Source organism: Oxyura jamaicensis, chromosome 1 (assembly GCF_011077185.1).
Source record: "Oxyura jamaicensis isolate SHBP4307 breed ruddy duck chromosome 1, BPBGC_Ojam_1.0, whole genome shotgun sequence".
Taxonomy (NCBI): Eukaryota; Metazoa; Chordata; class Aves; order Anseriformes; family Anatidae; genus Oxyura; species Oxyura jamaicensis.
Window position 1 is genome coordinate 139,866,269 of NC_048893.1, and position 13,083 is coordinate 139,879,351.

Below are 13,083 nucleotides of genomic sequence, written 5' to 3' on the forward strand. Positions count from 1 at the left end.
GAGCATACACCGAGGAGCCATGGAGATGAAGTATCATAAAGGACTGGTGACAGACGATGCTATGAGGAGCGCGCTGGCCCACACAAGCGCGATGATACACGCGTTGGCACCGGAGAGCAGGAGGGAAGTTGACGGCGATTGCACAAGGTGTTTGCTAAGAGCACAGACGCCGCGGGCCCGTGCGGGAGGAAATGCAGTTTTGTTCCGAAGCGGTTCTTGCTTTCTCTCTTGAGATGCAGAGACTGGCTATAAACAACAGCAGGCTTGAATAAGCAATCAGTCTCTGCTTCTGCAGCAGGAAATGAAGACATCTAAGAAATCCCCTTTGTCCCAGATAGATGCGTGCACGCGGGCTTACTTTTCGTCCATTTAAAAGCCGTCTTCAAGTTTGAATCGTTCCAGAATTAACTTGCTTATCCTTTCAGAGTCCGCACACACCTTTCTGCGGCAGTGTGATCGCTGGGGAAAGGTTTGATTGCATTTGAACATGTGTGCAGACTTGCCCTGGGCTGCAGAGGGGTGACTAATTCTGGATGAGCTCAGTGCTCTCTGAAGGGAGGGCCGGCGTTGGAACAATTGCAGTTGTGCCCACAATTGCCTTCAAAGTCCTCTGTTCTTCCACCTTCCCCACCACCCTGGTTGCTTTGGGAAGCATATCCCTTCGGCTTCTCTGATCTGTTTGGCAGCCCTGCTGCTTGTCCAAATTTATTCCAACTTTTAAGTCTGATGCTTGGAAGTAAACCTTGATCCTGCTTCTCTTCACGCCAGACTTTCCCACTTGATATGGAAAATTACCGGCTTTGTAGTCATACGCATGCCAGCCACAGAACCTGGTTTGCCACTGCTGTAACCAGGTAGACATGCGATGCGATGCCTGAAAAGCACAAAAATTCACTGTGGTGCTTTTTGTAAAGCTGGAGAATATAATAGTGAATCTTCTTACCTTCAGTAGGCTGGATTTTCTTTTTTTTGTTTTGTTTATCATTTTCACTTCTGGACCTAAATCACTTCTGGACCTAAATACACCTTTCTTGTTACCAGTATTGACCGAACCTGTCATTTTGGTGGTTCCCCATCAGTTCTTGCAGGGCCTTCTGACTTCTCCACGTGACCCACCTCCTCCCAGGCCGGTCGCATGGAGGTGAGTTGTGAGCTTCCAGTGTGCTGCTCCAAACTGAGCCATTCCCAGGCCCGGCGCTGCAGGCCTTTCCAATTAATAGGGCAATTTCTTTGCTCTTCTCCTTACTTCGTGCCCCAGAGCTCAGGAAACAGGCTGGTCCTGCTGCAGTCTTAAGGTAAATGCTTGCAATTTACACTCACTGCATGTATTGAATATGCAAACTTGTTAGCATCAGCAAGACTCTTGTACAGCTATTCAAGCACAGACACAAAACTGCTAACCCCCCAGTGATGCTGTCTATGCTGGTACGCACACAGGTGCCTCTGCATAGATTTTCTGAACGCTTTTCTTTCAGGTGTTAGAACATGATAGTGTTTACTTAATCTTTGGTGTGTTTTTATAGACTTCTACTTGAACCTTTGTGTATATCGCTGTTTTACAGACCTAGGTACTGCATGCACGTTCCTGCATCCACAAGGACATATCCTTTATCTGGTACTAAAACATTGGTATTGTTTTAGTTTTAATAGACGGTGGGCGTGAACTGAGAAGCCAAAACAGAAAACAATTTGTAAAGAGAATCACAACATTCATGCGGTAACCACAGAGAGCACCAACATTCACTCTGCGTGTTTTCCAAGGACTGACACCAAGGCAGGTTGAAATTTAATGGAAAGATCAAAGGGACTACAGCTGGCTTGGGATCAAACTCCAGTACAATTTGTTTCTTACTGGCTTCGGTCTGATATCAGAAAGTACTGAGGCATTTAGCTTTATGATTTTAAGAGGCCTAATTTTAGGGGATAGAGGGCATCAGAAATGTAAACTTCTGTTCCGGAGAATCTGACTGAATCACCTTTGTGTTTTCTAAACTATTATACGGGAAGCATATTTACTTTATCAATGGGGCAAAAAGGGTAACGGTGCCAAATTGGCAAAGAAAACGTCCTGTGAAAGAGGATTTCATGCTTACTTTGCTATAAACTGTTGCCGTGTTCTTTAACTGAACCTGACTTTCTGGGTTTTCTGCTGTAGAATCACTATGGCCTTTTCCACGTTTTCCAGGTATTAAAATTCAGCCCTCCAGCTCCAGAGCTCCCTTTCCTAATGCTATTTTATCCTTTCCAGAGGAGAGTGTTCTAAATGATAGATGTAATTTTATCAGCCAAAACCTTCTTCCCAGTAAGAATTTAAAGAATATCAGACTTCTGGACATACAGACCTCAGACTGGAGAAAAAAAAAAAAAAAAGATGCTATTGCTTTCGTGTTTTATTTATTTCAACTTTCAAATGAAGGAATGCCTGTGTGTTATCATGCTTGTGCTCTTGGACCTTACATTCACATCCCATGGGGAATTTGCACATTCCACTCACCTATAAAAAGGAAGCATTAAAATAAATAAATAAAAGGTAAAGAAAGCTATTTCCATCAGTCTTCTGGAATTATACAGCAGACAGTCCCAGTTTCAGGCCTGGTGTTCGAGGTAGTCACTTGTTACGTTACTGTAGTGAAAACTTCATGGATATGTGAATCAACTACAAAAGCAGACTCTGAGTGATGGGTTTCAATTTGTTTATCTCCTGGGTTTTGATTTTTATCTTTGTTATGAGCTAGTGATAGAGCATAAAGCTTAGATGAAGTTTGGCAGTTTCAGGGTTGTCCCTCTGGGTTTCTCTTTGTTTCCCCTTCACAGTTCTTGCTGCTTAGCAATGCTCTTTTCTTCTCTGCTGGTTGGGTCTGACTGGATTCACACCTTAATATTGCAGGAATTATTCCAGAATTCATTATAGGATTTTTAGTATCAGAGCTTGGCTACCTAAAGAGTATAACGATGAGTTTTTTGTGCAGGGATCAGGTTCTGGTGACTGCTGGCAGAAGGATCTAGCTGGTTTACACCTGTATATTTGTTGCAAAGCAGCCTTCTTTTTCCTTCCTTTTTGCTGCTACTTTCCCACGTCTTCAGTGACTCACAGCCTCCTACACTGAGGTCTACTGGGACTGCCAGAGATGGCTTTGTTATTAGATGATGTTTCTTGATGACCCAAGTTTTCCTTGTAATCCAATTCCAGCGAGGCACTGGTGTCAGGCCTCTGGGTCTCCGGGGAATGGCTGGAGTTGCACACACTTAAGAGAAGCTCGTTCAAAGTGACCTAAAAGCTCAGAAGTCTCAAAGCAATCATCGGTTGTCAGTTCTGGGCCCCAAAACACGAGTTACTGGAGCACTGCTGTTACGTGCCCAGGCTCTTCTGGACATGTCGCCTCAACCCGTGCTCTGCAGCTCTGCTTGCCTGTGCATGAGCTTGATGCTTCCTCTTTCTGTGCGGCGTCACTATCCCGTTTGGAACGGGCATTTGTGTCGGGTAACCTCAAATGTCCACACCACCCCGATGCTTCCGATATGGCCTTCTCTAGTGTCTGTGGGCTTAAAGTGGGAGGTTTCTAGACAGCGTATTGGACAAAAAGCACAATTTGGGGGGCCTGTGTGTGAGATATCATTAAAAACAGACTTTTGCTTGCATCAGGTACATGAACACTCACCTTCTTGACAGTGGTGTGTTGCCATTAGTTATGATAATGAATAAAAATATCCAAGATTACTTCTGCACACTGTGTAACCTTCTTATAGATCCCCCTCCCCCCAAAAAAGCGAAAATTAAAAATGGAATTCGAAAAATAAGTGGCACTCTGTATCTTCTGCTGCCTGCTGTTAGAGCTTGCATTTCATCCACATGTTTTGCAGCACGAAGTACTGATACTGCTGGTCTCTGTTTTTCACCACTGCACAGCTGGTGTATTCCTCCATTGCAAGAGTGGCCCTCAAAGTGATGAATTGCAATAGGGAACGGACCTGAAATTGCACCGATGCAGAATTGTTTCATATAGGTTGCCAATTTGCCGTCATTCAGTTAATTAGCAGAGCTATTATCATTTGGTTTTGCTGCTGATCTGAGCCCCACTTTAAAAGGTGAAGAAGGATGCAAAGGCAATTCAAGATGAATCTGAACTGTGCAGTTCTCTCTTTAGGTGCATACTGTAAAAGATGCAAGGGAATTAATTCCCTTGCTGCTTCTGGCACAAACTGGATTTAGTACGAACTGAGAAACTTCGGCTGATGTTCAGTGTTTCATTGTGTGTCAGACAAACCCAGAAATTTTCTCCATGACAACTGTGTGTGCTGTTGACTGATGAAATATTTTACCCACTTCTACAGTGGGAGGTTTTTTAATTAAAGAGAATAGGTAGCATGTACTATATCAAATGCTTTAATTCTGAAAACTTGGAAATGAGAATTAATAGATCTGTGCAGAAGTGTGCTTACAGGGGATTAATGACTTTTGTTAAGCTGGTGATTATTCATTTCTATTTGAATACATTGCTCAGAGATCACCCTCAGAATCCCAAAATAATAATGGCAATGTGGGAGCTTGAAGACTGAATTGCTTTTCCCTCCAATGGCACAGAATTAAAAACCCTTTGATGCTTCAGGTAATGGTTACTGCCATTTCAGCCCTGTGCTTGGGGCAGATCAAACCCACCTAGTACCTTACACCCCATTTTCAAGTATACCATAATATAAAGATAGGGCTTAAAGAGAGTGGTGAAAATAAGAGGTGACAAACAGAAAAGCAACTTCACTTGGACAGTTGGAGGAAATGCACAATGAAGATTTTTCTGAAGGTCCCCTGGGCTTTGGTGTCATCCAGCTCTCCATCCAGGGTTGTACCACAGGTTCAGAGAGCTGGGTCACACCTCATTTTAGTCGGATGATCAACACAGTCCCTTTTCTTGTGTCTTGCATCATCCAGAATGAAAGAAATTGCCCTCCCAGTTTTAGGATTGGGATTGGAAATAAATCAGCAGTAGTACACGATACAAGTGATACCTCCTTTGGAGGAGGTGCCCTGTAGAGTAGTATTTGAAGAGCAGATCATGGGGTAAGAATAAGGGGAAAGCAACGCTTTTGATGCAGCTGAGACATTAATGCTGAGAGGTTGTTTGATGCAGAGTACATAACTGAGGCTGCGCCATACTCTCAACTATCGTAAGGCAGATTTTTTTTTTTTTCTAGTGTATCTTTTGCTCTGTCAAATAAAATGTTCCCATCCCCTAGCCATCTATCTCAGCCCTCGTTAAAGCTGGTGGGAGCCTTTCCACTGACTGAAACGGCTGTTGGCTCAGCCCCGATCCTCCATGCTGGGCGTAGCGGGCGCATCCTTTCTGCTCAGAGGTGAGCAGAAGTAATTTGATGGCTGCAGAGCCCGAGTGAAATCCCAACCCCGCAGCATCCAAGGGTGAGACTCCCATTAGCTTCATTAGTGCCGGGATTTTGCCACGAGACTCAGCATGGAATAAAATCACTGTGGTGAGAGGCAGCAGGCTGTTTGACAACAGAGATGCTAGGTGTGCTTTATCCGGGGCTGGGATGCCGAAGCCTAAACCATTTTCGCTGATGAAATGTCATGCTGCCATTTCCTCCGGTGCATGGGAACAATGGAAATACGAGTGAATTACGCACCGCTGGAGCTGCATGTTTTATACAGAGAGAATCTCTGGAATGGGTTTTATTTCCAAAACACGCTCCCTCTGCAGTTTTCCCCTTTATCCAGAGGTGGCTGTATATAATGTGCAGTGGATAGCTGGAATATAGTACTCATCTATTCAGCTTCCAGCATTAGAGACTGTGTCCCAGATCCATGCACAGATGGAAGAAAGAACAAAGCAAGAGTTAAAAAAAATAAGAAATTTGGAAGAAAACAAACTTCTGAGAAAGTAATGAGCTGTACCCCTCCAGCTGTGCTATCTGCAGGGAAATGACGTATTTTCGAATTGGAAAGAGATGTGTGTAAGAAGGAGAAAAAAAATGATTGGAAACACATGCAAGTGGAAAGGGTTTTCACCAAAGTCTCCCCCAGCCCGAACAGAAAGCTGTCCATTATAATAATTGCACTGTAAGCCCCAGAAATGTGCTGTGCTGGAAGGTCAGATCCCTCCCCGGAGAGTGCCGGCAGAGACGAACGTAAAAAGGAGGCGCAGGAGTTCAGGGGCAGGTCAGCACAGAGCTCCCAGCTTTTAAGCAACTAATGTAGGATTTTCTAGAAAGGGCTGAAAATCTATCTCCCTTAAGCACTTGGAGTTGAACTCCAAAACCCAAGGGGGCTGGAGATCTGAGTTGCTTTTGAAACTGCTTTGTGGTTGTCGATACCTCTTCCCGGCCTGCTTGCCAGCCTAGGCCTTGCTGCTGAGAGGGGCTCCTCTGCCCCGGTCCCCTCCCAGAGCAGGCTCCGAAGCAGGAGGGGCTGTGACTATATCGATTCCCCTCTTATTTCGACGTGGTTTCAAAGGGGATAGCGTCCCTCGTAGCCACCAAGATTGCTGTCCTTCGGGAAGAGCGTGTAGGCCTGGCTACCCCGTTACAGGGTCCGTGTTTGGCCTGCGGGTCTGGGTCCTCCTGTGTTAAATGGCTCGTCCCTTCAAGTCAGCAGCGCCAGCTGTGGTGTTCGCGTGTGGGATCGTTAAAAGGGGAAGGTTTTTCCCCCTCCTTTTCCGTGTGGTAACGCTGAACGCATTCCTCCCCCCCTCCCTCCTGGAGCCATCCATTTTCCCTCCTGAAGCACCCGGACAGCATGACTTCATCCACTTGGTTATCTCGAGTCCCGGGAATGCTGGCTTCATCCCAGAAACCACGGGAATGTGCTGAGCAAACACCCCTCCTCGGCAGCCGGCATCGGGGCTCGTGGCTGAAGCCTCCTCTGCAGGAAAACTTCCCCGGAGCTGCTTTTCTCTGAGATCATCCGTACTGACACGGGCTCGCCTCATCTGCTTAGCTGGATCGAACACCACGAGGGCAGCGTCACGGCCAAACAAAAGAGCTGTTGTTTGGGAGTGTGTTTGTGTAGCTTTCTAGGACAGCCTGCTCGCACAAAAGCGGGCATTCACCCTGCCTTCAATTGCAGTTCCCTCTTTTACACCGGCGGCGCGCTTTCTGGCACTGCCAGCAGTTCCAGTGAAGTCTGCAGCCGACTTTAACATGTTATGGGGGAAGAGAGGGGGAGCTTTTCTCCCAGAGCTTTGGCAATGTGAGCTTCTCCTTCAGCAGAACCACGCCTTTCCTTCAGCTCCCTTCTGCAGGGCAACAGGGAAGGGAAGGGAAGGGAAGGGAAGGGAAGGGAAGGGAAGGGAAGGGAAGGGAAGGGAAGGGAAGGGGTGGGGTGGGGTGGGGTGGGGTGGGGTGGGGTGGGGTGGGGTGGGGTGGGGTGGGGTTTTTACAGCTTGCCCGGACCCTCAACCTGTGAAGAGCATCTTGAATTTCCTCCCCTAACATTCCAGAAACGTGGGCCTGCCACTCTTCTTACCACAGCGGAGGTGAATAATGCAGATGGCAATTGCAAATGCTTTCCAAATCTCAGTCGAGCCTGTGCTTATTAGTCTGAGCAGTGTCAAGGTCCTGTCAGGCAGCGAAACCCCTGCAGGGTTAGGAGCTGCCAGTGCATGTGAGGACATTTGCTGCTTTCTGCCACGATTCTCGGGGGGTGTGTGAAGCTGAGCATTGCCCCGGTGTCACAGTGATCGCTGCCAGCAAGGCTTTTTGGGGGGTGAATAAATCAGCCTGCTCAAATTAGGAAGTGATCTAAGGTCTTGCTCATAACCCAAATCAAGTAAAACAAAGCTTTTACTTTGGTTTAATTTAGAAGGGGTTTAACTCTCTTTGGCACAAAGCCCTCTAAGCTCCCTCCTAGTCCGTCATGCAGGCATCAAAGAAATTTATAGAGCTCAGCCAGAAAAGCTTTCAGCTGTTCTCAACCGGCGGTTATTTCTGCGGAGTTGAGAGGATGAATTTGGGCAGCACCGAAACCCACCTCCCAGGAACCTTTCAGGTGGAAATGTTGAACAAACCCTTAGGGATTGCTCTTGAGACTCGCATTGAAGCCAATGCTAATGTACAGGGCTTTGTATGCTCTAGAAACTAGGAGATGGAGCTGTAACACAGAAGAAGAAAGTCAAGTATTTTTGCATTGAGACAGCAACTAGAGAAGCTTACACAGGACAGCTGCTGTCTAACCTTTTAGAGTCATCAAATGCAAGGAATTTGTATTAAGGAGCTGGAGAGAGGAGCTTTCTAGAGCTCTGAACCCTGCTTTTTAGTTACCGAGTGGAAAAAAGCTTTTTGTTAACATTTTATGAAAATGGAGTGATGGCGGTCGATAAAAATTTTGACATTGATCCAAAGCAAAATAATGGAACAACAAATAAGACTCTTTAATAAAGAGCTAAAGGAGGACTACTTGGTTAATGTTGATCTACCTGAGTTTAAGGAGAAGAGATTTTGTCAAAATAGCTTGGTGCTTTGTTACCGAGATTGCAAGCTTTCCTGATGAAAGGCATGGTAGAGTTGGAGCATGACTCCTTTGCATCTTGATCAAGAGACAAAATGAACAACGTCCAACAGAAAGTGGTTTCGACATCGGCAGGTCTCCACGCGGAGATGGATGGAGGGAATCATCTCCAAGCTGGTGTGTGTTTAGCAGGGGTCCCCAGGGGTCATTTGTTGGCGTTTCACTATTTAACACTTGCGTCGATAGCTCGCTCGAAAACAAAGCCATTACCGATAATGCTTGCAGATGTGCACACAGGCTGGAGACTGCTGAGGTAACAAATAACTCAGCTCGCTGAGGAGCCATCTGGATTGTTCGATAAACTGGGGAGAATGCAGGAAGGGCTCATTGATGGTTGGCCCAGTAAAAGGGCTCGTATTTAGTGATCAGGGCAGCAGGTCTTCTGGGGCACAGGGCTTTGGTCCTGGAGAGGAGTGACTGGGGGATTCTGACATAGAAAAAGGATATAAATCCTGATGCTTCACCAACATGTAGCATTTGATAAGGCACAGTTGCAGATGTGAAGGGAACCATTAGAAAGCTCAGCACAGTCCTGGTAGAAGGAAGTCGATTGTTTACAGAGCCACTGCATGTTGGATAAAATCCACTTTTGTGCAGAGGACTAGCGCAGATAACATCTAGGTTTTGAATGAGATTTTCATCTTAGGCTGCCTCTCAGTGCAGGGGTGGAGTTTATCCTTTGAGCCTGTGTGTGTAATGGTGCTACAGCAGGATTTGAACTCCGTATTTGTTGTTTTCCTGGCAAACATTTAGGTAAATGTTGCATTAAGTAGACATTTATTTTTAATAACATTGACATTTACCTTGCTTCTCTCCTGACATTGTTAGCATCTTCCCAGATATCTGTATAGCTATTTCTGTTCTAAAATTTGCACTAATTAATTGCTTTTCTATGTATCTAAGGGAACAGCTATCAGCAAAGAGAAAGGAAGGCACTACAGTTACACATTTTGATTAAAGATAAATTGAAATAGTTAAAGACATGGTATTTAACTTAGATGCTTTAGGGCTGAAAACCTATATCCTGATACCTGTTAAGAAATACCTCACTCCCTAAATGATCTCTATTCCAGGCATTTCTGACATGACTAAGGACAGTCGTGGAATGTGGCCTGCGGTAATTACTGTTTTGAGACAAGGGGGACGCTTTCTGCTCACCCAGAAATAAATCATTTTGATTGCTCTTCTCCTGTTGCAGAGCTCCCTTTGTATAATTTAAGATGCGTAGCGTAGCAGGGAAGCCTTTTAGAGTTGGACCATGCCAGCAGTCAGCAGCAAGGCAGCTAACACGAGCGATGGGCGAGCAGAGCAGCGGCGAAGGCTTCTGGAGCTGGCTAGCCTCAGGGATGCCGTATGGTGCCACACACCCTGCATCTTTCAGGCACCAGCACTGATCCTTCTGGAGGTGAGAGCCAGCTTGCCCTGATGTGGGTGAGCTCCTGAAGCAGTTCATGGTCCTTGGAGTGGAGAGGAGCCACGGTCACGTTGAGAGAAACCGCCTGTTGTGTCAAGTGCCAGTAACGGGAATTAAGTCATTCTGCAAGCACGGTTTTGAAGTATGAACATGTGTTATCGGTTCGGTGTCTCTTAACAGGTCTGTATGCTGTGACTGAGTGCTGCTGGAGAGGCTTTTGGAGAGGAAGGAGAGAGTGCCCCCTTTGAGAGCACATTTGCTGAAAGCTGTGGATGGATCCGCTCCATACACCCATGGGGTAGGCTCACGAGCAGAGAGCTTCTTGCTGAGGTATTAACCACCCCCTTGGGAAGGGTTTCTAAAAACAACTTTTTTTTTTTATTACACAGAGAGCATTTGAAACAAACCGTTTAAGGCAAAAATTGCTGATGTGCTTGTATCGATTCCCTTTCTGGGGCTGTTTCTTCTTTCATTAGTCTTGAAACTGAAATGCTCTGGGAAATCTGAGGGCTTTTTCCTTCCTGCCTCGATACGAAGGAGTCAAGTGGGCACCCAGCATCTGCCACAGGCAGGATTACTTCATCGTCTTCTCTGTGTCCATTTGAAAAAGCAAATGTGTTTTGCAGGTAGTTTGCATGTCTAATGCAACTAAAGCAGGCAGAAAGCAAAGACCAAAAAAGGTGTCTTTCATTTCTGTTTCATTGCTGGAGCTAGTCTGCTATTGTGTAAAATGGTGTGATTGAGGCATTCTTATTATAATTTTGTAGATACGTGTCTGTAATGTGAGGCATTCTACACCTTTTTTTTCTCTTATAAATTTTTTTGCTTTCAGTTCTGAAGTAAATTAAGGGTTTCAGATTGACAGTTCCCGATTTAGATGCTGTCTGTTTGTAACACAGGCACTGTACAGTAGCAGAATTGAACTGCCAGTTTAATTTCACTTGAGCATCTCTCCCCTGATCCAAAGAAACCTTCATGTCAGCGGAGGATGTCAGCAATTGTGCTTTCAGCCTGAGCATGAACTTTTGTGAAGCAGAAGTTGTGCAGCTGACTGAAGTGAACTAACTGGTAGCACTGCTCTCTTTCCATCACTTGCTGGTCATAAAAACCCCTTTACCCCTCTTTACCCCTCTTCAGAGCAATTTTCCAACTTTCTCGATCTTGCTTCGGTAACACATGAGAATGGGAAAATTTTGTGTTGTCTAATTCTTAAGGCTCATGCATTTTATGCATTTTTTATTTTTGGCATTAAAAAAGAGAGGGCAGGGAAAAAGAAGAAGAGAAGAAGAAGGAAAAGGAGAAGAAGGAGTAGAAGGAGAAGAATAAAATAATAATAATGATAATGATAATAATAATACTCTTGGATCCTAACAGAAATGTTTAAGCCGTGAGTGTAACTTGGGGGCTAAACCAAACCTTGTCCTTTTGAACCATTCCATGAGTGGTGCTGCTTCTGTTCAAGCACATTCTGCTTCAAGTACATTTATAAGGCAAAATTATTTCCAGCAATAAGAGTACAAATAGGGCCAATAATCAGTACTTATTTCTAGTCTCTATCTTCCCGTGGGGGAAAAGAAAATCTTTCCAGAGTCCATTTGAAGCAGAGCATGATGGAAAAATAAGGCAGACCTTATGTCTTCTTTCTGTCCTGATGCTGGCCATCTTCTGTGCCAGAACATGGGGACAGTGGCACGTGTCCAGCATGCGGACCAAGGTTTCTACGTGCAGGCCTCAAGTCCTGCCACACCTGCGTACCGGCTGGCACTGGGTCATGTGCAGAAATCTTGGTCTAGACAAGAGCAGGGGAAAAAAAATGCCTCATTTAAGGAAACCTGGAGCTAGAAGAGACCAGCATGGTCTCTCTGCTCCCCATTCTAAGGGTAGGTAGTCTCCAGGCAGGCATGCTGCATGGGGTCCCCCTGCCCACCGCCTCCTTGCCGGGTCCCTGGCTGCCCTCCTGTGCTGCCCACTGGAAGCGTGCTGAGTCCCTGAGCAGGGGGCTGCAGGGAGCAGACCTGCCTCTCAGGCAGAAATGACAACAGAATTTTTTTTTTTTTTTAACCCAAAGCCTGTGTTCGATCAGATTAGGCAGGAACCGTGTGCTGTCTTCAGAGTCATTTAAAACCGAATTAATGGAGTGCATGTGTAAGCTGAGGCGCAGGGAGGCAAGTAAATCCTTTTTCCCCAGTCTCAGAGGAGCTGCTGTTTCCCTGAAGCATGTAGTGCCTCGTGCGTGCCTAAAATATCCCATATCAGTCACAGAGCTGCTGTTCAGATGGCACCATGGTAAGCGTACAGGTTTCATCCCCCTTGACCTAGTGATGTGTGCTCCCTGTCATCGTCACCTCCATTTTGTTTTAATATGGACTAGGTTACACCAGCAGCATGATAATTTGTTTCACAGAGGTTTCCATTTATCTGATGAGGACATTTAGAGAAAAGCTGGAGTTGGATTGATAGAGGGGAAACTACCAGACTAGGGTCTGGCCTAGCCCGTCTAGCCATCAAAGCTAGTGCTGCTGTTGCTTTTTAGGATCAGTACCTGGCATATGCTGCAGGCTGGGTGCAGCTGGAGGTGCAGGGAGGTGGTCGCTGCTCCCTCGTGCACTTGGGCCACCTGGATGGGAAGCTCTGGAGTGACGGCTTCTGGGATTGCTCTCAACAAGAGCCTGTTTAAGTCAGCGGTGGTCAGCTGAAGAGTAATTTCTGTTCATTGATGTAAAGTCTAACATGACTGGGCGCGGAAAGCTATCAGTCTCCAGTTGTCCTCAAGCAGGTATTTTTGGCTAGGGTAACTCCCCTCTGGGGGAGAGGGCGAATGAAAACTAGTTATAGGGGGTTCCAAGGGAAGGCAAAAACAAAAGCAATTTCATTGTGAAGTAAACATTGGTGTTACAGAAGTAAGTAAGGTCTTTTGAGCAACAGTCTTTTGGATATAAACTAGAAGAATGAATTATTTTGTGCAATGAAAAGGTTTTTTGAAAGATTCTGAGTGCGAGACTTTATGCTGAAATAAATTTGTACCATCTGTTTTGTTCAGAAAATGAGATTTTTGTAACGGAATCAATATCAGGACATTATCCCTTAGAGATCACGATGAAGGAGGGGCTTTCTCTCACCCTGGATTTACACCCAGAATTTTTTTTTCCCCCCG